The sequence below is a fragment of the Mustela nigripes genome, chromosome 3, assembly GCF_022355385.1.
Source record: "Mustela nigripes isolate SB6536 chromosome 3, MUSNIG.SB6536, whole genome shotgun sequence".
Classification (NCBI taxonomy): domain Eukaryota; kingdom Metazoa; phylum Chordata; class Mammalia; order Carnivora; family Mustelidae; genus Mustela; species Mustela nigripes.
Window position 1 is genome coordinate 169463649 of NC_081559.1, and position 23389 is coordinate 169487037.

The following is a 23389-nucleotide window of genomic DNA, read 5'->3' on the forward strand; positions in this document are numbered from 1 at the left end:
TGTGCCAGCAGTTTTATCACCATTCATTTTACACAGTCAGTACAAATGTCAACATAGCAGCAAGAGCCAATAACATATTTGTGTTATTGTGAAAAAAGTTTTTGAATTTGCAGATGAACAGAAGGGGTTTTGGGACCCCAGGGATACACAGACCACATACTGAGAACCCCGGGTTTAACTAAATTTTGAGAAGTCTGTACCATCAAATGTTGCAGAAAAGTTAAAAAAAAAAAAAAAAGGCAAAACGGCCCAAGTACAACTAAAAGGTCTCCATTAGATTTTGCAACAAGGAGCTCAGGGGTAATCCTGTTTAAAAAAAATTCTGCAGTTTATGTTTTTCAGACTAATGCATCTTCATTAAGTATCTACCTATGTGAAGTGATGTAAAGGAAAAATATACTCTCTCCCACTTCAATGAATGTATTTTGTTCACCTCAAATAGAATTTGAGGAAGGGATTCATTATGGTTGTCATCAAACCTGGAAGAGCGTATCAAATTTCTATGACTAGGAACTAAATGTCTTTTCCTCTTTTGAATTCTAGATATAGCATGTAAAACAATTAGGCATGCCAATTATAGCAACCTGGGGTAAAGAGCAAATCCAAAGAGAGTTCTAGTCAGAAACCCCATACCCACTGGCTACAATGTACAGATGTCAAATGAATAGTTTAGTATTTTAAGAGCTTACTTTAAAAGGATATAAGGTTACTGTAGGACATACAGACCTTTTATAGAGGTAGTACACATATGAGGGGCAGCCAGTGTTAAGAAAGTGATGTTTATTGAACATCTTCTCTAAGCCTTTGTCTAAGTCAGATACTTATTAAGAGATGTTTTGTTGTTCTCAGGTCAGCATGTCTAGTTTTCAGAAAGCATTAGTGAATCCTATAATATTTCATCTAATCTGCACTGGTTGTATTTGGATAAGCACATCTGTATTTATCTTGCCCTCTAGTATGTGTCTGATTTACTTCTAAGTCTTATTTGGCTTCAGATTGGATATGGTGTTTTTTGTTTTTTTTCATTATGGAATATTTCCCATCAGTGTTGAATAAATATGCTTAGGGTTATATAACATCAAAATTCAATAATCCTTAGCAGCATAAACCATCTGTGAGCCTTTATCATATCTAAAAATAACCCTGTTTGCCTTTACCATGTCCAACAACAAAATTGTCATCTCAGTGTTTACATTAAACTTTTGCTTTTAGGTTCACTCTCAATTTTATTTCTTTTCCATGATTCACTGTTTCCTTGAGGTCTAATAGTTATATAATCTAAGATCACTTTCTTACATGGGACATCATAACACTGATTTCTTTTTTCAAATCCCACTTCTGACTTTTTAAATCAGGCCGACATGATTTTGAACCATGTCTATATTTCCTTTGCACATTTTCCATCCATTTACCTTATAGCTATGTCTTCTTTTATGTTTTGTATTTCAATGAGCCCATGGTCCTTTTACTTGCTCTTTTCAGGGTAGCTTACCTTTCTATGGCTAAATTTGTATCTTCAGACTGATAGCACAGCATATACTAACAAATACTTAGCATAACCTGGTGTAGAGGAACGAATTCAGTACAAAGAGAAAGTGGTTGGTATTTCAGGCAGTTTGGGTGGAGTGAAATAAAGCACAAAGACAAAAAAGGGTGGGACAGATACCAAGATTGGGAATTCATTTATGACCAAAACTAGTAAAATTATTCTAAAAGGGTTTTTTTAAAGGTTTTATTTATTTATGAGAAAGAAAAAGAGAGAGTGAGCACAACAAGGGGAGGGGAAGAAGCAGACTTCCTACTGAGCGGGGGCGTGACATGGGGTTCCATGTGGGACTTGATCTCAGGACCCTGGGATCATGACCTGAGCCAAAGGCAGATGCTGAGCCACCCAGGCACCACCAAAAAGGATCCTTTAACCCAGTTTTTCCTGTTTTTCCCCATTTGCTTATGAAATATTTACAGATAGTTATAGGGCATTTGGATCTTCAATAAAGTAGACACATAAATTTAAATAACACATTTTGATTATTTGATTATTTTACTGAAAAATGAACCCCACATATACATGCACCAGATAATTTTTTCTCAAAATATCTATCTGCCTTTCTGGAGTATATAGGAACCAGAAATGAAATGTTATGATATGAAATAGGTGGGAAAACATTAGCTATATAAAATTGCAGCAGAAAATATTTGAGAAATCAATGACGTTTATAAGCTGTGTATGATCTTGAGGGGAGTTTGCTTTATTAAGGATGAAAGGAAAATAAGGGTATTCAGCATTGTTCAGGCTCTAATTAATACCCTATTGGGAACCCTGTTAGGTCCTACAACATTCAAATATTGTACACTGTAGGACCTTAGAAGTAGTCAGTAAAAGTAATTGTAGGAAACACTTTTCAGAATAAAGGATTGCTTGATGTTAAAATAATTTCTGTAAAAGACAAGAATTAAGATAGCTAGCTTTCTATTTTGAACCATTGATGAACAGTGGTGGGTAGAAATAAAAATTTTAAATAGTGTATCTGTAGGTTTCTAATTTTTACATTTGTGGCTGTAACATTAAGTACATGAAAAGGAAACTATGACCACATGCAGTAGCCATTTGTTACAAAAGAAAATGAGAAAAAATATTTTGTATCAGGCTGCTCTTGAAAACTCCTGCTATTATAAACTTTCACTTTAAAATAAGGGACTGATTTTTAAAAATTGTAACACTTTATATTTGTAATACTTATAAAGCATTAAGACACATCAAAATGCCAGTCACCACAGATTTTCAGCTTTATCGAGACACTATTTTTATTGTGATTCAACTTATGAATCATGATACTGACCAGAGAATGTTTTAGGTGAATAATCTTGAATATTTCATTATAAAAGGAAAATGTTTTCTGTAACAAAAGAACTATATTTCCTTACTAATGTGGAAATCTTCATGAGTGATTATAGATTTGGGGCTAATAGCATTAGATAAGAACCATCAAAATTGAATTTAGCACTTCTTCATTTCATGTCCATCAAGCCTGTGCAATGTTAAAGGTAAAAAAGTTCTATAATCATTGCTCAGATGACTTAGTGTGCGGAAGAATGTTATCTAAGTAACAATAGATTGCTGAATACTTATTATGTGCTATTATGCTATATATATATGTAGACAAAATCCTGCCAGGGAGGTATTATTATCTACATTTTACATGTAAGAAAATTGAGACCCAAAGAATGTCACTATTTTGTCCACGTTAACCCAGGTAGTACCAGATAAAGCTAAGATTCATATCTAGTCCAGTCTGAATTTCATAGCTATGATTTTTATCCCCAAACCCCATACTGCCTTTCGAGGTTTACCCTGTAATCTAAAACTACTAGTATTTACAATTAAGTCTATTAAACTCTTCCGACTATATTCACAATTGGTTAAGATGTCTTTGCTTTGGAATTTAATCAATCACAAAAGGTACTCTTAATATTGGATGAGCAAGTAAAGAGGGTTATTACTTTAGCCATTATTGCCCAGAAACAACAGAGAACAACTAGATTGTAAATTTCTTAAGAATTAACAGACTGTCCTGCCTAGTATACATTTAAACAACTATTTGATACTGTGTGTGTATGTTTATGTGTCTATATATAACTAAAATGTCAAAGATTTTGTTTTATTGCTTTGCTGGTACGAAGATGAACTTAGGTATAGGTCAGAATTATATTATGGTTCCTAAGTAGGAAGCAATTATTCAGAATATACTTGGACTAACTATTGACTAACTGCATCCATAAAGAATCACATTGGGCAGGGAGTCTGAAGGGTAACTGGTGGTGGAAGGGACTTGTACTTCCTGGAGAGGGCACAATCACCCAAGTATTATGTACAGGTTCCTACTTTCCAATTTATCTTTTCTTCCTCTCTTAATTGTTGCATAACTTTCATTAGTGGTGAAGTAGAGAAATCCTGATTGAGGCAGTGTGCTACACTAACTTACAAAATGTCTGTTGAATCACTTCTTTTGGAAAATGTAGGAAAGATGATTTCTGAAATGGAGAAACAAGCTCTTACAAGGCTGATTAGAATATGTACTATGGAACTATGGGGTCAGACATGGGGAGATGTTCTTTCTGTCCTTTTTAAAACTCTGCTTTTCTGTGATGAAAAGTACAGTGGATTTGAAAAGTGAATGAAAATTCTAATTTTTCCTCACTTCAAGGTTTATTTTATTCAGTTTTGTCTTGTAGAGTTAGAGGGCAATGTGCCTGCTGTTTCGGGCCTCATTTTCAACAGAGAAGTGAATCCTTACATCATAATGAAAAGAACCACAAATTTTATGATATTTTACAAAGATCAGATATCAGCATAATCATGATAATACCAAAATTAATCAAGATTGTGATAACTGAGACAAAACAAAGAATGGAACTTCAATATCTAATAAGAATGGTGAGGGGCTTTTTAAAATAATAAACTATTTAACAAATGTCTGTGAAAGGACACCTTCACTCTTCTACTCTCTGACTTGAATGATGGTATCATTATTAACTTCTTCATTTGTTTCTAATATCAAATCAGTCATTAAGTTTTGCTGAATATTCATAACGTTTTCTTTCTTTTCCAACTATGTACTGAGGTTTAAAACAACACCGATTTATTATCTTCCAGTTATGGAGGTCAGAAGTCTGAATGAAACAGGTCTTCCCGGGTTAAGATAAAGAAGTCAGTAGCACTTCCAGAAGTCAGTACATTCCTTCCGAAAGCTCTAGAGGAGTCCATTTCCTGGCTTCTAGAGGTTGTCAGCTTTGACTCATGGCTCATTCCTCTCTCTCAGAGCCACCACCTAGGCTATTTGAAACTTTTTCTTGACCCTATACTCTTGCCTCCTTTCTCTTTAAAAAAAAAAAAAAAAAAAAAAAAAAACAACCTGTGGGCCCACCCAAATTATCCCGAAGAGTGTCCTATCTCAAGATACTTAATGTGATCACAGCTACAAAGTTCTTTTTGCCATATTTTAACACTTTTATAGGGTATGGATATCATTTAGGGCCTTTATTCTTCCTATCATTGTCCACTATCTAATCCAATGATTCACATTTTTACCACCAGCAAAATGTATTCTGTTCTAGTATTACTATATGTCTTAACTTATTACAGCATCAGCTCAAAGTTCAACATCCTGTCTAAATTCTAAATTTTACCAGCTAGAAAGTCTCAGATTGCATCTTCTAAAACATCTGAATCAGGTAGAGAGGTCCGCTTAAGATGGTTTAAGTATTCTCTAAGAAAATATGCTGTTTTTCCCTCCACACTCTCATCAATAGTTACTAACAGTCACATTTCTACTAAGAGTCTGTTCAAAGCAATCTAGGCTTTTTATTATTTATTTATTTTACTTGTTTTTAAAGATTTATTTATTTGAGGGAGAGAGCATGTGCATGAGTGTGGGGAGGGGCAGAGGGAGAGGCAGAGAGAATTCCAAGCTGACTGTGCACTTGTATGTGGAGCCTGATGTGGTGCTGGATCCCGGAATCCTGAGAGTCCACCGCCCAACCAACTGAGTCACCCAGGTTCCCCCTAGTCTAGGCGTTAAAGATTATGCTCCTCAGAATACCTCCAGCCTCTTCCCATTGCTCAGCTGCAAAGGCAGTCACATTGTAGGTATTTGTTGCAACAGCACTCCATTTCCAGGTACCAACATCAGTATGCATTTCCTAGTGTTGTCATAACAAATTGCCACTAACTTGGTGGACTCAAACAATACATCCTTATTATCTTACATCAGCACTACAACTTTACATCGAATTTTATTACTTCATTATTAAAATTTTAAAAATTATTTATTTCAGACAGAGAGAGCACGCATGCGCATGAGACCTGCTGCCTCTCGGAACAATTTGTTACTTAAACTGTAACCCCTGGAGGATTTTACTAGTTAGCAAGCACATTTAGATATGGCCTTAAGAAATACATATACTGGCAACAGGTCTTCGGGGAGAAGGACGATGTACGACCCTGAAGCTGGGCAGCTGGGGATGCCCGGCCTGCCCAGGGCGGAACGCCACCTGCTTCAGGGTCGCGGAGCACCGGGGAACACTGGATCAGCTCAGGGTGGAAGGAAAACCGCTTGCTTCCCTTATCCGTTATCGCTCCTTTCTCTTCCCAGAAGTGCTGGTTGTTAGATGAGTCCTTTGAATGTGCTTGTTTAACTATAAACTTTATCCTCCTTCTTGCTTATCTGCAAGACGGGATTAACGTTTGACCTTCATCAATCCTTCTATTGGCTATTGTTTTCTATCTAATAAGAGTGAGACTGTGGAGTTGCTGGTGGCAGCAGTCCTTTTCGACTGTTGTCCCCTGCTCCCAGTCTGATGCAGCTGACTTGTTTGTGCCTAATTCTTCTCTCATCACTGACTGGAAGTGGCACACGAGTAAGCATAGGGGAGGGGCAGAGAGAGAAGCAGGGTTCCAGATGAGCTGAGAGCCTCTATATGGGGATCCTCTATATGGGATCCCAGGACCCTGAGATCATATCCTGAGCCAAAGGCAGCAGCTTAACCCACTGAGCCACCCAGGCGCCCCATTCCCTCTGCATTTTAAAAATACCTCCAATACCACTAGCAGCAGAACAACAGCAGTAATAATAAAAACTGTTAATACTTAGTGCTTAAAATGTGCCAGACACTTTTCTAAGTGTATTATAAAGATTATCTAAGTTGTTCTTTATAATGGTCTTATATGGTAGATAATGTTCATACAGCACTTTATAGTTAAAGGGATTAAGGCAAAGAGAGATTATGTGTCCAAGTAATTTACTTGGTAGATGAACATCTAGGTCTCTGCAAAGCAATTGTTTTCAGTGTTCAGCTTTCAGTGTTCAAAATAACTCAAATATTATTATTGTTTCCTTTTAAAATGAAATCTATATTAAGCTATATTATTGGCCAAATGTTTATTATTGTATTCATTTCTAGTCATAATAATTGCTATTGTCTAAACAACCTTAATATTTACTTCCATGTTTTTGTATTTCTTACTTTGAAAGATATTCTTTCAGCTTTCTTTACCTTCAGTGTGCATTTTAACCTCCCTCTTTTTTGCATGACCTGTTCTAACAAACTATTAAGTCCCATAGTGATTAATACCTGTACTATTTACTTGGCCAATAACCATGCCTATTATGTTATGTCTTTTTTGATATAGCAAAGGCTTATTTCTCCTTTGTATTATCATGTAAATTTTATGTCTATTATTTTTCCAAGTACATTATAAATGTATTAAAGATTAACAGAGTATTCTGCCTAATAAGCATTAAGTGAGTATTTGGAGCTGGGGTGTAGGTGCGTGTGTGTGTGTGTGTGTGTGTGTGTGTATAAAAATCCAAAGACCTTGTTTTAGGAAAACAATTAAAAAATATGGCATTGTAGTTTTATAGTACTTAGTAATCTGTATATTCACTTACTGTGATCTGTTTTTTATAGATGTCACATATCGAATTGTTATAAGAATGTTGTAAATTGAAGTTGGCTGTTGCCATCCCTAGCATTATTTTCTCCATCACAGAACTGTTCTGATTATTTCTTTCATAATAGCACACAGTTCAGTCAAGCTCATAGGGTATCAACAGAAAAAAAATATCTTTTGACAATAGAGAAAATAATTTAAATTAATCTTCCATAGAACATAACATGGAATTTCATTCAATGCCCTTTAGAGCAGTGATTCTCTAATCACGGCCATGACCTTTCATTAAATGTTTTCTGCATTCACCAATAGCTGACATAATTCCATCAATGTCTGAAGGTGATTTAAGAAAGAAAATAAATTGCATATGTAAAGCCCATAAGTTGATAAATGTTAGCCTCCAAAGCAAGGGCTTGAACTTTTGTTCTTTACCTTTTATGAAAGAACAAACAGCTCAGAGTAAATTTCTTCAACTCAAAAAAACATTTAGTGGGTGCTTAATATATGGAAGACACTTATATGTGCCAGAAGACCTAAATACATAAAAGCTTTTTTCAAAGACCTTACTTTTATAGGGAAAAATAAGTGTTTACTTAACTATTTAAAACATGTTGTACATGTACACTATATCGATACAAATAAGAAAGTATTGATGTCTCAGCAGGAAAGTGGAAGGGAAAGAAAATTGGGTCATTGAAATGAGCATTTTGAAGTGTGATTTCCAGAGTTGTATGCAAGGCAAGGTAACACTGTTACTACCTTTGAGTTGAAGACACAGAGGGAAGAAATGATCATTGGGACTCAGAGGCGTTTTTTAACTTAATTTAAGAGGAGATTTTTGATTAATAAAATCAAAATCAGCAAAGGAGTTGGGGAAATAAATACTCTGACTTCTCTTCCTCTTTCCCTCTGTTCTGTCATTATTCCATGTGGGCTGATACCAGCTGGAATCCAGAGATAAAAGTGTCTAACTGCATAGCTCAGGTACATTGGCTCAAAGGAGAAGGAAGGAGAGGCGGTTTGGAGGAGCATATGCAAGATATTCAGCAAAAATTCAATAGAAAACCATAAAGGAACAAATGATTACTTGCTGATAGATGATAGGAGAAAACTCTACTAAACTGACATTAACACTGAAACTTGAGAGATGAACAGTATCATAACTGGAAGAAAAGGAAGTTACAGAATTTCATGCGAAAGTAATTACATAAGGAGAGACGTTAGAGCATACAAATTAAAGCATGGAGTATTTGGGGATTCTGAGTGTTGTGTACTATCAAATTTCAAATGTTTGTGTAAGTAACGGGATAAAAGTCTGACAGTCCAATGTGTTGTTACTTTAGGAAAGATAACACACACATTAATAACTTCAGTTCTTATGATCTTAAGGGTCTTTTCATTGATGTAAATAAGTGTTTATTTTTTTGTAAGTAATTAAGGTGAAGCAATGTTTAGATCACTTTTGTAGATTTATTTTATTCAACTCTCTTATTTTTTTTTTAAACAGTTTTTAAGTTCTCCTTAGGGCAGTCTTTTTTCATCTGTTTTTCTGCTTCACCCCCAAATCTATCTTGTTCTGGAGAATGCTGCAGGTAAAGGAAGGATGTTGGGAAGATTTCATGTAGAAAGGGATAAGACAAAAGGGATAGTGGGGATAGGGAAGGAAAAGAAAGAGGGTAGAGAAGGGGAAAGATGTAGAACAGGAGGAAGTGGAAAAGATGCCTCTGTTTTAGAGTAAAAAAATCAGGACTTCCGAGTAAGATAAATTTTTGGATCAAATCAGGAATTACCATTTGCCAGTTAAATTCCTGGAGGAATTTTCATTATAAAAATGGAAAGAAGGATAAGCAAAATCCAAGATACTATGTAAAGGAAAGTTTGTAACATGTGATAGATTTGAGCATATGAAAGTTACTTGATAGTTTTGAGGATATGAAAGTTACTTGCTAGCTTCTCTTCTTTTTTTTTTTTTTCTTTTCCTTTTTTTTTCCCCCAGCACATGGAATTAGTAATTATGAATTTAGCTTTGACCTTGCTACTGATCTGTTTTGAAACACACTGTAACATCCATGTCAATTACAAAACCTATAAAGACACCCAACATTTACAATTTAATCCAGGCTCCTTTTAATATAAAGATGTGGGAAATGAAACCCCAGTATCAGAATCAATAATCATTTGAAATAATAACCCCTAAGCTATCAGCAAGTAGTAATACTGCTGATTTAATGATAAAAATTAAATTCAAAGAAAATAGAGGTTATTATTAAAAGTACACTGTCCTATCTGAATTAAAATAGCAAAAAGAAAATTATCATTCTTCACTTTAGGAGCAGAAAGAAAAAGAAAAACTTGTGAAAGAATGATTTAAAAAGTAACAAATATTGGGTTGCTATAATAAAGACTGTTAGGGGATTGTTTGAGCATAAACAGCTCAGATCAGCAGAGACTATTTTAACACACTTAGGATCATGATCCTGGAGTTAAAAAGAAGAAAGAAAGAAAGAAAAGGCAGGGGAGAATGATTGGGTTTTGTAAAATACTTTGCACTGAAATTTACCTTCTGAAATCATAAACAATGATGAGCACACATCAGTGGGTAGATCCCTTGAGGACTCCTTAGGTGATGCATAGTTGCTTGGGAAACTGCCTTCTAAGGGCATACAGGAGAAAGCATTGTGGGCCTGTGTCCTCTCTCTTTCTTTTGAGCAGTTAGCTGAATTGTAAATAGGAAGTGTTCAGTGTGTTTTCATGATCTGTCTTTTTTGCAGTTTGCCTGACTCACCTAAGACTGATTTTCTAAAGAAAAAGTATCATTACATAAGATAATCATTACCTTTATTTTCCTAGCTAACAACAGATTTTATTCAGTAAACATTTTATAATGTAGTATTCAAAACATTAGTTAAAAATGTTTTGTGTTTTTTTTGTTTGTTTGTTTTGTAGATGAAGTGGCTCAAATTTGATGTTAATTCCATTTGGCTAGAAGCTGCACAATGCAGTGTTACTTTAAAAAATGGCTCATTATTAATTTTTGCTGTTGAATATAAAAGTACATGAATGTTTATAGTAGTTGTATTTTGCATGAATAGTGTTTTAAATATACTATCAAAAAATTTTTTTTATTTTGTATAATAGATCATTTCTACAAGTGTCCTAAATACAGTCTTCCCTTTTGAGAATTTATAGTCTTGCATTAATTAAAAATGTGGGCTCTCTGCTTTATTATTTTTTCTTTATTCAAGAAATGAACTTAAGATATTTATATCTTATGACATTTAAATAATCATTGAGAAAGTATCTTGGACCTAAAAATTACCTCCACTATATTTTCCATGACTTTATGTTGGACCTGTCCCTTCTTTTGGAGAGTGTCACAAAATACCAATTCTGCTGTCTGTGGGATCCATCTCCTGAAACAGTTTGCAGGGAGACACGATTTTAACTCTGTTTTATTGCTTTGGATTTTTAACAACATGTTTCAAATTTATGTTTTGTGTCATTTGTAGCACCTTAAACTTACTTAGTCATTTATACTTTGGGAGAATGCACTGAATACAATTTGATTTCTCAACTGCCTTTATTCTAACAAAAAGATAAAAAATATACAGTCTGTAGAGAAGGTCAGTATTGCTATTCCATGGGAAGTGTTGTTATTCTGGTCAAAGTTTTATTTTAGAAATTAAATGCTACTTTAAGCTTCACAGCTCACTGGATCTTTCTGTGAACAAAAGAGGACAATTATAAGCTGTTATTAAGGCGATGTGAGTGTCTGCATCAATACAACTTTTTAAGAATAAGTGACACAGGTCAAAGACCCTGGTGGCAAATGGATGTTAGTGGTATTGACTTCATGGTTAGTACTGTCCTAGATATGACTTGAAAGGAGTAACCCAGATGTAATAGACTATAACAAATTCTCAAGTCTCACAGATACCTCATTCCATAATTTGTGTCTGTCAACCCTGATGGTCCTTGATGTTTCTTTCATAAGGACTCTCTGATATCAATGTAGCAGATAAGCCTTTGGAGAATTAGAGTATTAGGATGTAAGCTATTCAAGACCTGGGAAGATGTGCTTGGAAGATAAAACACTTCAATTTCACAAGAATCAGAAGCTGGAACTCATAAACAGAAAGAGAACAGGTACAGATCAAGTCTAAATGAATAAATACCCAGGTAAAGAGGAAATAAGGGAAAACACAATGAGGAGGGCTGCTCTTCTTAGCAGTTTGCTGTAAAGTTTCTGAAAACTTCATATTTAATGAAGCATTTTACATTCAGTGTAATTATTTAAATTGTAATAATTATATATGGGCTTTATATTGAAAATTCAAGATGGTTCATTCCTGAAGAATGAAAAAACATATGTATGCATACTTTTGAAGACCTAAATTGAAATAGTGCCCACTTTATAAAATTCCCTACTTTAGCATTATTCTTATTCTTGATATCTCTTTATTTTCCAAAATACTTTTCAGATCCTTTTTCTGTTCTTTTTCTTCAGCTCATTCCTTGCATTTTGAGATTTTCCAAAATTTAAACTAATGCAATATCTTATTTAAAGTGGGCTATTTGTTATGAATTAATTCAGAAATACTTAAAAGCATAATGAGTAATAAAATAAGCAGGATTCACCACCATCTCCAAAATATTTTCAATATTTTGATATTTTTTAATGTGTTATGTAATATACGTTATAGTATGTGTATATAATTTTTTTTTTTAAGAGAGAGTGTGTGCACGGGTCCCTGCATGCACATGTAAGGGAGGGGCAGGAGGAGAGGGAGAGAATCTTTTCTTTGTTTTTTTTTTTTAAGATTTATTTGTTTATTTATTTGAGAGAGAGTACACGACCAGGAAAGAGGGAGGGGCTGAGGGAGAGGGGAAGCAGAATCCCTGCTGAGCAGGGAGCTCTGTGCAGGGCTGCATCTCAGGACACCAAGATCATGACCGGAGCCTAAGGCAGAGCTTAACCCACTGAGCCACCCAGGTGCCCCAGGAGAGAGAAAATCTTAAGCAGGCTCTGCACTGAGCACTGAGCCCCACCTCAGTCTCGATTTCATGGTCCTAAGGTCATGGCCTGAGCTGAAATCAAGATCTTGACGTCATTACCAGAGCTGAAATAAAAAGTCAGACTTCAGCTGACTGAGCCACCCAGGCTCCCCATTCATTGAATCATTTCGGAGTACATTATAAAAATGGTGATATTCATCCCTAAATAGTTTTGACAATTCTCAGCATAAAGTGATTCTCTTATATAGTCATAACCATTATGGTATAAAATTAAAAATGGTTTTCTAAAGTCATCTACTAAATACTCCATAGCCAAATTTCCCCCATAGTCCCACAAATGTATTTTATTTGGGGGGCGTCAGGATCCAATCAAACATTATGCCTTTCATTTGAGTATTATTACTCTTAAATAACTTTTAATCTTCCTATTTTTCCCATAAAAATGTCTTTTGGAGAGAGCAGGTCAGTTGTATGTTAGAATGTTCCCCATTCCAAATTTGTCTGATTTGTCTTCTGATGATGTCATTTAATTTATTCTACTTTGTCTTTCAGTATTATTGATCCTGTGTAATCTCTTAATTTTTTGCTTATCTTTACTATTTCTATGTTAAACTATTTTCCACAATGAAGACAAAATTTTCTTTAAGAAACATAGACCTCATTATGCCCTTTTTCCTTATGATAGCGTAATATCCAAACTCCTTAGAATCATTTCATAACTCTTCTTCATATCTGACTTTTATGTTTTCCTCCATGGACAACTTTCCTTTTCCATCTACAGCTCCCTAGAGGAGGCTCACCCACACCAAGAAGTCGTGTTAGGTCAAACAAGGATATGGGATAGAAATAACTATTTTAAACTAAAAACTGCATTTTATTTTATTTATTTTTTAAAGCTTTATTTATTTTTTTATTATGTTTAATTCACCAACATATAGTACATCATTAGTTTTGACGTGGTGTTAGTGATTCATTAGTTGTGTGTAACACCCAGTGCTCATCACCACACAGGCCCTCCTTAATACCCATCACCAAGTTACCCTATCCCCCTACCCTCTCCCTCCTGTAGCTCTCAGTCTGGTTCCCAGAGTCCTGAGTTCCTCATGATTTGTCTCCCTCTCTCATTTCTTCCCATTCAGTTTTCCCTTCCTTCCCTGGTGGTCCTCCATGCTATTCCTTATGTTCCACAAATAAGTGAAACCATATGATGATTTCTTCCTCTGCTTGACTTATTTCACTAAGCATAATTCCCTCTGGATCCAACAATGTTGATGCAAATGGTGGGTTTTCATCTTTTCTGATGGCTGAGTAATATTCCATTGCATATATGATCCCCATCTTCATTATCCATTCATCAGTCAAAGGGCATCTTGGCTCCTTCCACAGTTTATATATTGTGGACACTGCCACAATAAACATTAGAGTGCATGTGCCCCTTCTCAGTACATCTGTATCATACACAAAGATAAACTCAAAATGGATAAAATACCTAAATGTGAGACAGGAATCCATCAAAATCCTCGAGGAGAACATAAGCAATAACCTCTTCGACACTGGCCAGAGCGACCTCTTTCAAGACATGTCTCTAAAGACAAGGGAAACAAAAGCAAAAATGAACTTTTGGGACTTCATCAAGATCAAAAGCTTTTGCTCAGCAAAGGAAACAGTCAACAAAACAAAGAGGCAACCCACAGAATGGGAGAAGATATTTGCAAATGACATTACAAATAAAGGGCTAGTATCCAAATCTATAAAAACTTCTCAAATTCAACACCCAAAAAAACAAATAATCCAGTCAGTAAATGGGCAAAAGACATGAAAGACATTTCTCCAAAGAAGACATACTACAAATGGCTAATAGACACATGAAAAAATATTCAACATCGCTAGCCATCAGGGAAAAACAAATCAAAACCACAGTGAGATACCACCTCACACCAGTCAGAGTGGCTACAATTAACAAGACAGGAAACAAGTATTGATAGGTTGTGGAGAAAGGGGAGAACCCTTTTACATTGTTGGTGGGAATGCAAACTGGTACAGCCACTCTGGAAAACAGTATGGCAGTTCCTCAGGATGTTAAAAATAGAGCTGCTCTAAGCTTCCTGGATTGATCTAGGAAACTGCTCCTCCCAGGGCCTGCCCAAGATTCTCTTTTCTGTAAGATTCTCATTTCTAAGGTAGACTGACCTGTTCCTTGATGAGACTTGCTGTATTTCTTTGTTGGTTTATCTTACAGTGTATTCACTATTCATGGAAAACACTTGTTTCCAGTTCAGTCTTTGTATGTTAGGATGATAATAAGAGTAGCAACTTCACCAAGCTTGTTCCTGCTCTAAGGCCTTAAAAAGCCATTTAATATGCCTGTAATGAAAACAGGGCTGATCATGATGATAATGTTGGTGACCTTGAAACCTAACATTAAGATAGGATTTGCTATATTTAGGTACTAGTCAAAAGTCCTTTTTATAAATTAGGTTATTTAATAATCCTAACTCTCTGAAATAGGTATTTTTATTATGTTCTTTTTGTAGAGGAGGAAATTGATGAACAATGACATTAAATAGCTTATGTATAGTCACAGCTAGTATATGCTAGGAATAGTTCTCAAACATGAAAAATCTAGATATAGTATTTCTTTCCCTTTCACTATGGTTTCCCATAACTTCAGATATTCACTTTGCTGACTTTTTACCATTCAGAGCTCAGCTAAAACATCACCGACTCAGAGGGGCTTCCCATATCAACCAGTCTAAATTTTTCTGGCTGAGTACCATTCCCACTTGCATCACTGTTAATTCCATTACCTTGTTTTCTTTAAAAAAATTTTTTTAGCACTCATCATTATTTAAATTTATTTATCTATCTATTCATTCCCTGGCCCTGGGTTATAAACTCCTTGAGCAGAGAAAAATTCTCAGTCTCCTTTAGTACCCAGTTCTGGTTCTACAGCAATGACCAGCACATTAAAGTTATTAATAATTGTTCAAGAACTTATATAATTGAATAAATAATTGTTATAGTTGTAGGATTAATGGATTTTTGTGAATATTGCATACCATAAAACATTTCAGAACTATGGGATTTAGAATTAGTCCAGACTAGGTTTGAGTTTTGGCACTATCAGTGTCCAGATGTATGATCTTATACTAACTATTGAAATTTCGTAAGCTTGTTTAACGCTTTAGAATACAAATAGTAATGCCTACATTATACAGTTGATTTGAGGCTTAAATTTAATTATATTTGTAAACTTCAGTATCTCTTACATATCATTCTAATGTTTGCTTTACATGTTATGAAGAGAGTGATCTATTTGGAGTGGAAAGAGGTTAGAGCATGAAAGAATATCTAAAAAATGAGGCAGAATTAGATTGATAACAACAAAAGGAAATTTAGTACCAAACTAAGTTAGAACCAGAATTAGATGTTTACTGCATAACCACACTCTACCAATATTTGTTAGTTTCTAAAGGGCTGTTAAAGTACACCCCTTTATTCTCTTCTTGGGTTTAGTCCAATAAAGAGATACAGACTGGTGTCAGAAAGATGGTGATTACGAGTGGAGGACATGACTGAGATGGTGGTCCCAATGTTTTCCTTATGTTTCAGCTCATTGGAAATCCTATCCTGCCAGTCTGTGCCGCAGAAGTTGCTTTGCTGTGGCAGAGCCTGCTGTGGAAAATTATCATGTGAATGAGGAGACACTGTGTGCCTTCTCTAGCCTAGCAGATTTTCTAGAGAGGGAGAAAGGACCAAGTCCTGTTCCTTTTCTTTTTTTTTTAAAGATTTTATTTATTTATTTGACAGAGAGAGATCACAAGCAGGCAGAGAGGCAGGCAGAGAGAGAGGAGGAAGCAGGCTCCCTGCTGAGCAGAGAGCCCGATGCGGGGCTCGATCCCAGGACCTGGGATCATGACCTGAGCCGAAGGCAGCGGCTTAACCCACTGAGCCACCCAGGCGCCCAGTCCTGTTCCTTTTCTTAAGCTCAGGATCCCATAGATCATGTCTTCATTTAGAAGAAGGCTTGAGGTGGGAGAGGGAGAGCATAGTCTTTCCAATTCAGTATTTCCAAGTGGTAGGTAGCAATTATTTGCTGTCTTCAATATTCACGTTTTAGTTAAGTGAACTAAAAATGGTTCGTTATAAAGTGTTTAGCTGGGCTTATTCTGAACTAAGTGACTTGTTGTCTTTACAAAATATTTAAAATAAGTGAATCTGATGAGGTTTTTTTTGGTTTGTTTGTTTGTTTGTTTTTTTAGAATTTTATTTATCTAAATAAATAAAAGAGAGATCACAAGTAGGCAGAGAGGCAGGCAGAGAAAGGGAGGGAAGCAGGTTCACTGCTGAGCAGAGAGCTCGATTCAGGGCTCAATCTCAGGACCCTGAGATCATGACCTGAGCCGAAGGCAGAGGCTTAACCCACTGAGCCACCCCAGGCACCCCTGATGAGTTACTTTTAAGAAGAGAGATGTATGTGATCAAGATGAATCTCCAGTCACTATTCCATGCAGTCAGACTGGTGGATAGAGCAGTGTCCCTTACAGAAAGCTGCCTGGACAAATCTGCTCATGGGCACTTCATGTATCGCACATTTTGGAGACCAAAATGGCTGCTGAAGTAGACCAATAATGCCTGTTGAATAAATATATATTCTCAGCACAAGGAAATGGAATGACATAACTCCGTGAGATGTGCATTTTCATCATTAACAGAAAACTCACTTTTATAAACATCTCTGGAAACTTTTTTGAATTTCAACTGTTTTGAATTTTGTACTAACAGATAAGTACATTCTGCTTAAAAGCATTTTCAGCACTTTTATTGCCTTGTCATTAGAGTAAATGTGAATGGTGTGCAGTATTGTCAGCGGCCATTTACATGGAATGTTGAAGTAGTCCCTTGTCTCTTTGACTAATTAGACATGAGTTGTTAGCTCTTTTTATTATTTTTGAAACTGCTCACATTAGTATAGTAGATTTTGCATAATTTATCCAGTGCTACACATTTGAAAACTCTCTCTACTAGCCAACATATCACTCACTGCCAATTTGTTACCAGTCCATTATCATCTTAAGTTGAATTATCTTACGGAATGATCCATTTGTTTGAATAATGAATCTTTCAATGAAAAAAGATCTTTTTCATGTTTTAATTATTAATATTTATATTAAAACATATTAAATTTTAACAGATTAAAAATAAACATTATTAAAAATGTACACATTATTGGTTTTGTAAACTTGCCTCATTATTTTAAAAGCAAATTTTCTCAGAGGCTCCTACTTTTGAAGCCACCTTTTCCAAAGAATATTCCAAAGACTCAAACTATTTATTATTTCTGTTTAGTACAATTAAAGTGTATCAACATAAGATTGCAGTAGCATAATTTGCATAATGGCAGTCTTTGTTTTGCACAGTGCCATGTTGACTGACACCCTTACTTATTGGAATCATCTCTCACTTTATACAGATCCTTGATAACTGAGCTCTGCAAAGCAAGGACACAGATCCAATATGCCTCCAATACAGCAATATGTTTCAGTTAGCACTGTGCTTTGCAAAACAAAGACTGACTATAATTTTATAAGTGCAGTTATCTTCTTTAAGTCAGTAACTTGGGCACAATCAAATGTGTGCTATCATAAATCATTACAGTGTACTTTTTCATTGATGAATTCTCAAATTAGGTAAAATCTTAGATACATGCCTCTAATATTTATAGTGAATAGTTTATATGCTTTCACTAACCTTGTTTTCTGAAAGTGAAAAATGTAATCAGCACTGGCATAGTGTTATTACCTCATGTTATGATGGTCACCCTGGATTTCGAAGAGTATTTGACACTGGGGATCTTTGGTTTTTCCACTTACATGTTTCTTCTCTACAGGCCTTAAATTTGTCTTAAAAACAACTGTAGAATCTTTATCACCTCTGGTCCATTCATATTTTTTTAAAAAGTGTATCCTAATTTCAGAGGGATAAAAGAAAAAAAATTGAAGTTAAACTTAAAAATAAATCAATTATATATAAAGATAGTTTTAAATTAAATATTCTTATAATTTTAAATGTGTAACTCAACTATTTTAATTTTTACACATTGTGAATTTAATTGGTCCCATGCATTTCTCATGTTTTTACATTAGTTTTTATGTTTTAGATTTTGATAATTTCATGACTTTCTACCTTAGCCACAATTTGTTGTTAATCTGTTAACAATCTGCTCTTGCCATGAGAAAAACATTGCCAGGCTAGCCTTCTGGTCAAAGAAGCTTGGGCAGACCCGAACCCATCCAACAGCAAAAAGCTAAGCCCAGACAGACCTGTGTCTTGAAGCAAGTCCCCCATTTAAACTCAATCTAGATTAGCCACTCTTCAGACAAGCTTTTTGTTTTGCACTAGTATTGACAAGTACATTGTCAAAAGTATTTTTGGGAGTACTTTTTGCTTATGTTTAAGAATTACCACAATATTTATTTCTTAAACACAGCTGCTATATGAAGTGCTCCTTCAGTGTCTGAAAAGATAATGTCCTACAATTGCTACTCACTATGCTTAACCAAGAAAAATAAGCAGTGATATTGGAAAAACAAAACAGAACAACCCCCAAACCTTGATAAAGTAGAGAAGCAAATATAGTAGACTTCAAATAACTTTATAGTCTCATACACATTTGAAAACTCTGATTACCAACCATTCTAAGAGATAGGTCTATCATAATCTTAGGTTTAATTATTTTATGTAACAATTCAACAACTGATATAGTTCTTGAGCCCATGCTAGATATTCAGTGAATGAATTGAACTGACTTGATTCCTTTGTGTGAGCTAAACGTATTTGAGCTATTTTATTTCCAGAAAAAGGTAACTACATGAATGTGTAGGGGGGGCAACAATTTGCCACCCCAAATGTGTCCCTTTGGCATGTATATTATTTTAGGTTGCTTACTATTATTATTTAAAGATTTATTTATTTTAGAGAGAGAGAGTGTGAGAGAGAGACTGAGAGCAGGGAGGGGGCAGAAGGAGAGTGGAAGGGAGAATCCTAAGCAGACTCCCCACTGAGTGCAGAGCTGGCACAGCGCACCATCTCTCAGGCTTCATCTCATGTCCCTGAGATCATGACCTTAGCTGAAATGAAGAGTTGGGCACAACCAACTGAGCCATCCAGTTGCCCCTAGGCTGATTACTTTTAAGAAAGAGAAGACTCAAAAAGTTTTTCTGTTTTGCCTCCCTTCACTAACTAACTAAAGGAATTTAATAGAGGATGTGTTCCTGGAAGGGAGATTTCAGCACAGATAACTATAGTATAATATGAAGTAGGCAAGGTAGAAAGGGAGGAATCTAGCAAGACCTGTTCAAAGTCTTCTGTTTCATTATTTCTTCATGGCCCAGCAAGTATTTGTTTACCAAACATATACTCTTCTTTTTTTTTTTTTTTTTAAGATTTCATTTATTTGAGAGAGAGTGAGTGAGTGAGAGCATGAGAGGGGAGAGGGTCAGAGGAAGAAGCAGACTCCCCACTGAGCAGGGAACCCAATGTGGGACTCTATCCTGGAACTCCAGGATTTTGACCTGAGTCGAAGGCAGTTGCTTAACCAACTGAGCCACCCAGGCACCCCATACTCTTTTTGCTCTTCCTGTGAATTGTCTTCCTTCTAGCTAGTCTAGAATAGCACATATATCTCATTTTTCCTCACTGTCTTTGGAATCTTTTATGTTTATGTGGATTCTCTTATGTATATAATTAAGTTTGATTCTCTCCTGTTAATCTGTGCCATGTCAATTTAATTTTTAGACCAGCCAGAAGAACCTTAAAGGATAGAGTAAAATTTTTCCTCTCCAAGAAATACAAAACAATACAGTGGTGCTATTCCCAGATTTGAGATGAGTCTAATCAAATGGCACTTAGTTGTGCAAGAACAAAGGGTTATGTTCTCTGTCCATGGTTAATTGTTTCTTAGGACCTCTTTATTTTATTTATTTGTTTTTAAAATTTTGTTTGTTTTTCGGAGAGAAAGAGAGTGAGACTGCACAAACAGAGGGAGCAGCAGGCAGAGAGTGAAGCAGGCAGAGGGAGAAGCAGGGTTTCCGCTGAGCAGGGAGCCTGATGCAGGACTGCAGGACTTATCCCAGGACCCTGGGATCATGACCTGCGCTGAAGGCAGATGCTTAACTGACTGAGCCACCCAGACATCCCTCTTAGGGCCTCTTTAATAGAAAATACAGAAAGTCATATTCTCTGCTATTTTGAATTTATGTTTCGTATTACTTGTAGAATAATATCCCATGAAACAAAAATCTGCAATTGTCATTCCTTTGCTTAAAAGTCCATAGTGCCTTTATAGGCAATGATCTACAATGTAAGTCCCATTATTTAGCATGATGTGTAGAAGTATATTTTCAATCCATTTGTAATGTTTACTTGTTTTTCTACCCATCCAACCTAAATTCCTACTGTACAGAATAACTTCATGCTTAATTATATGCTATTTTCTCTGTCTGAAATGCCATTTTCTGTTTTATACACCAGGAAAATGTCTACTTATTTTTCAAAGCTCAACACAAATATTACCTTCTTAGGGATATTGACACTCCTGTCCCTTATGCAGAGATAGTCCCTCTTTTGTCTGTGTACCCGTAACAGTCCGTGCATGTTTCTATTATATCACTTCTTGTACTATGTTTCTGTTTTTTTGTAATCTCCACTAGAATTTATCTATTACTCAAAGATAATATTTTATTCTTTGTACATTTTTGGAGAATGACCAGAGTTCAGTATAAAATAATTATTTTGTAATAAACTTTGCAAAATTAAACAAGGTAAGTAAATCACATTGAGATTAGTAATTACCAAAAGACACTACTACTGTCTTTTAACTTTATAGCTATCGTGGTTTTATACAGTTGTCATTTAAAAAGATGCTGTTAAGAGTCTCAATATTTGGTGTTATGTTTTCATAGGCTCATCTACATAATCAGTCAAAATAATAGGTTCTTACTCCCCAAGGGGTTTTTGTTGAGTAATTATTAAGAATAATTCAAATAAATATTTCATTATATTACTAATACTTACTACAAACAACATAATGAATAGTGAAAAATAGAATGATTAAGAACCCCCAAAATAGCCCTGCTGAAATTTTTTTTGCATTTCATTGGTCTATGGTTTTAGTTCAAGCCTGGCACATAGAGGCTGCGCATATATTTATTAAATTCTGAATTTTTGTTTCAAACAAAATATTTAGTTTTCCTTATTATCATCACTTTAAGTATTTTTTAATTTATTATTACCAAAGTAATAAAATTTGTTACTGCAAAATGGAAAACACAAATAAAAAAAAATGGAGACTTGAAATTGCTCATCATTGCTCTATCCAAGGTAAACACACAACATTTATCATGTGTCTGTCTTTATTGATCACTATCTATTAAGCTATATTTTGGCAAAAATGAGATCTTACTATACATATGTTGAAATATTATTATTTTTTGATCATGAACATATTTCTGTATATTACATATAGTTCTATAGTCTTGCTACCGAAAGTATGACTATGGACCAACAGCATGGGCATCACCTGGTTTCTTCTTAGAAATACAGTGTCTCAGGCACCTCCCCGGTCCTTCTGAGTCAAAAATCTGCATTTCAGTAAAATCCTTGAGTGATTAAATGCAAATTAAAAATAGAAAAACCTTATGGACATTGGGGAGGGTATGTGCTATGGTGAGTGCTGTGAAGTGTGTAAACCTGGTGATTCACAGATCTGTACCCCTGGGGATAAAAATATATGTTTATAAAAAATAAAAAATTAAAAAAAAATAGAAAAACCTTACAATACAGGATCATTTTTAATTGCCACTGAGGGTGAGCAGAAGAGACCACCACAGAATATGCCATTTCGGTGTATTAATTATTTTGAATTAAAGTTAATTAAGAAAGAGCCAGTGCAAGAAGGACACTCTGGCCCCCTTGTATTCCCCTGAAAGCTGGAAATAAACTTTCCCTGTAAAAGTTAACCTCCCTCTACCAGGTGGAAGAGACATCCTTATTATCAGAGATAGGGCAGGTAGAGCTGAGAAGTCTATTTTTTTTTTAATTTTTTATAAACATATATTTTTATCTCCAGGGGTACAGGTCTGTGAATCACCAGGTTTACACACTTCACAGCACTCACCAAAGCACATACCCTCCCCAATGTCCATAATCCCACCCCCTTCTCCCAAACCCCCTCCCCCCAGCAACCCTCAGTTCGTTTTGTGAGATTAAGTCATGTATCTTGTTTCATTGATTCTGAGAAGTCTATTTAAACAAACTTTGTTTCCTCTTCACTACAAGTTTACTACCTCAAGCCCCAACAATTGTCTTGTCAGTTCTTTAAAAATTTATTGTTTCTTTATTTAAAAGGTATAAAAGTTGCCTGCTTTTAATCCCCATATCTCTGCAGTTCCCATATATACAAGATTAACATTTTTCCTCCTGTTAATCTGTTTTATGTCAATTTGATTATTAGAACAGCCAAAGAAACTAGAAGTGAAGAAAAGGAAATTTTTCCTTCTCTAACCACATGGTATTCATTTTGGTTATATCATAATGTATTTAACTACTCTCCTGATTGCTTTTCTTCACTGCTTGAAGTAAATAATATTTTCTTTTTTTATGTAATCCCATTGGGTGATCATCACATAATTTTTCTGTTCCTCTAATTCCTTATTTATAGAGAATTATTTTCCTATTTTTTTTGGATTATCATATGTAATTCTAAGAAAAACCATGTGTATATATACACCAAATTTTAGAGAAACTACAAGAAACTTGTGTAACTAGAGCCTAGGTAGAATGATAGTATAGTTAAGATGGGATAGTATGATTAAAAAAGAGGTCATGTCCAGGTTTGAGTCATTATTCTCATTATGTTAGGGA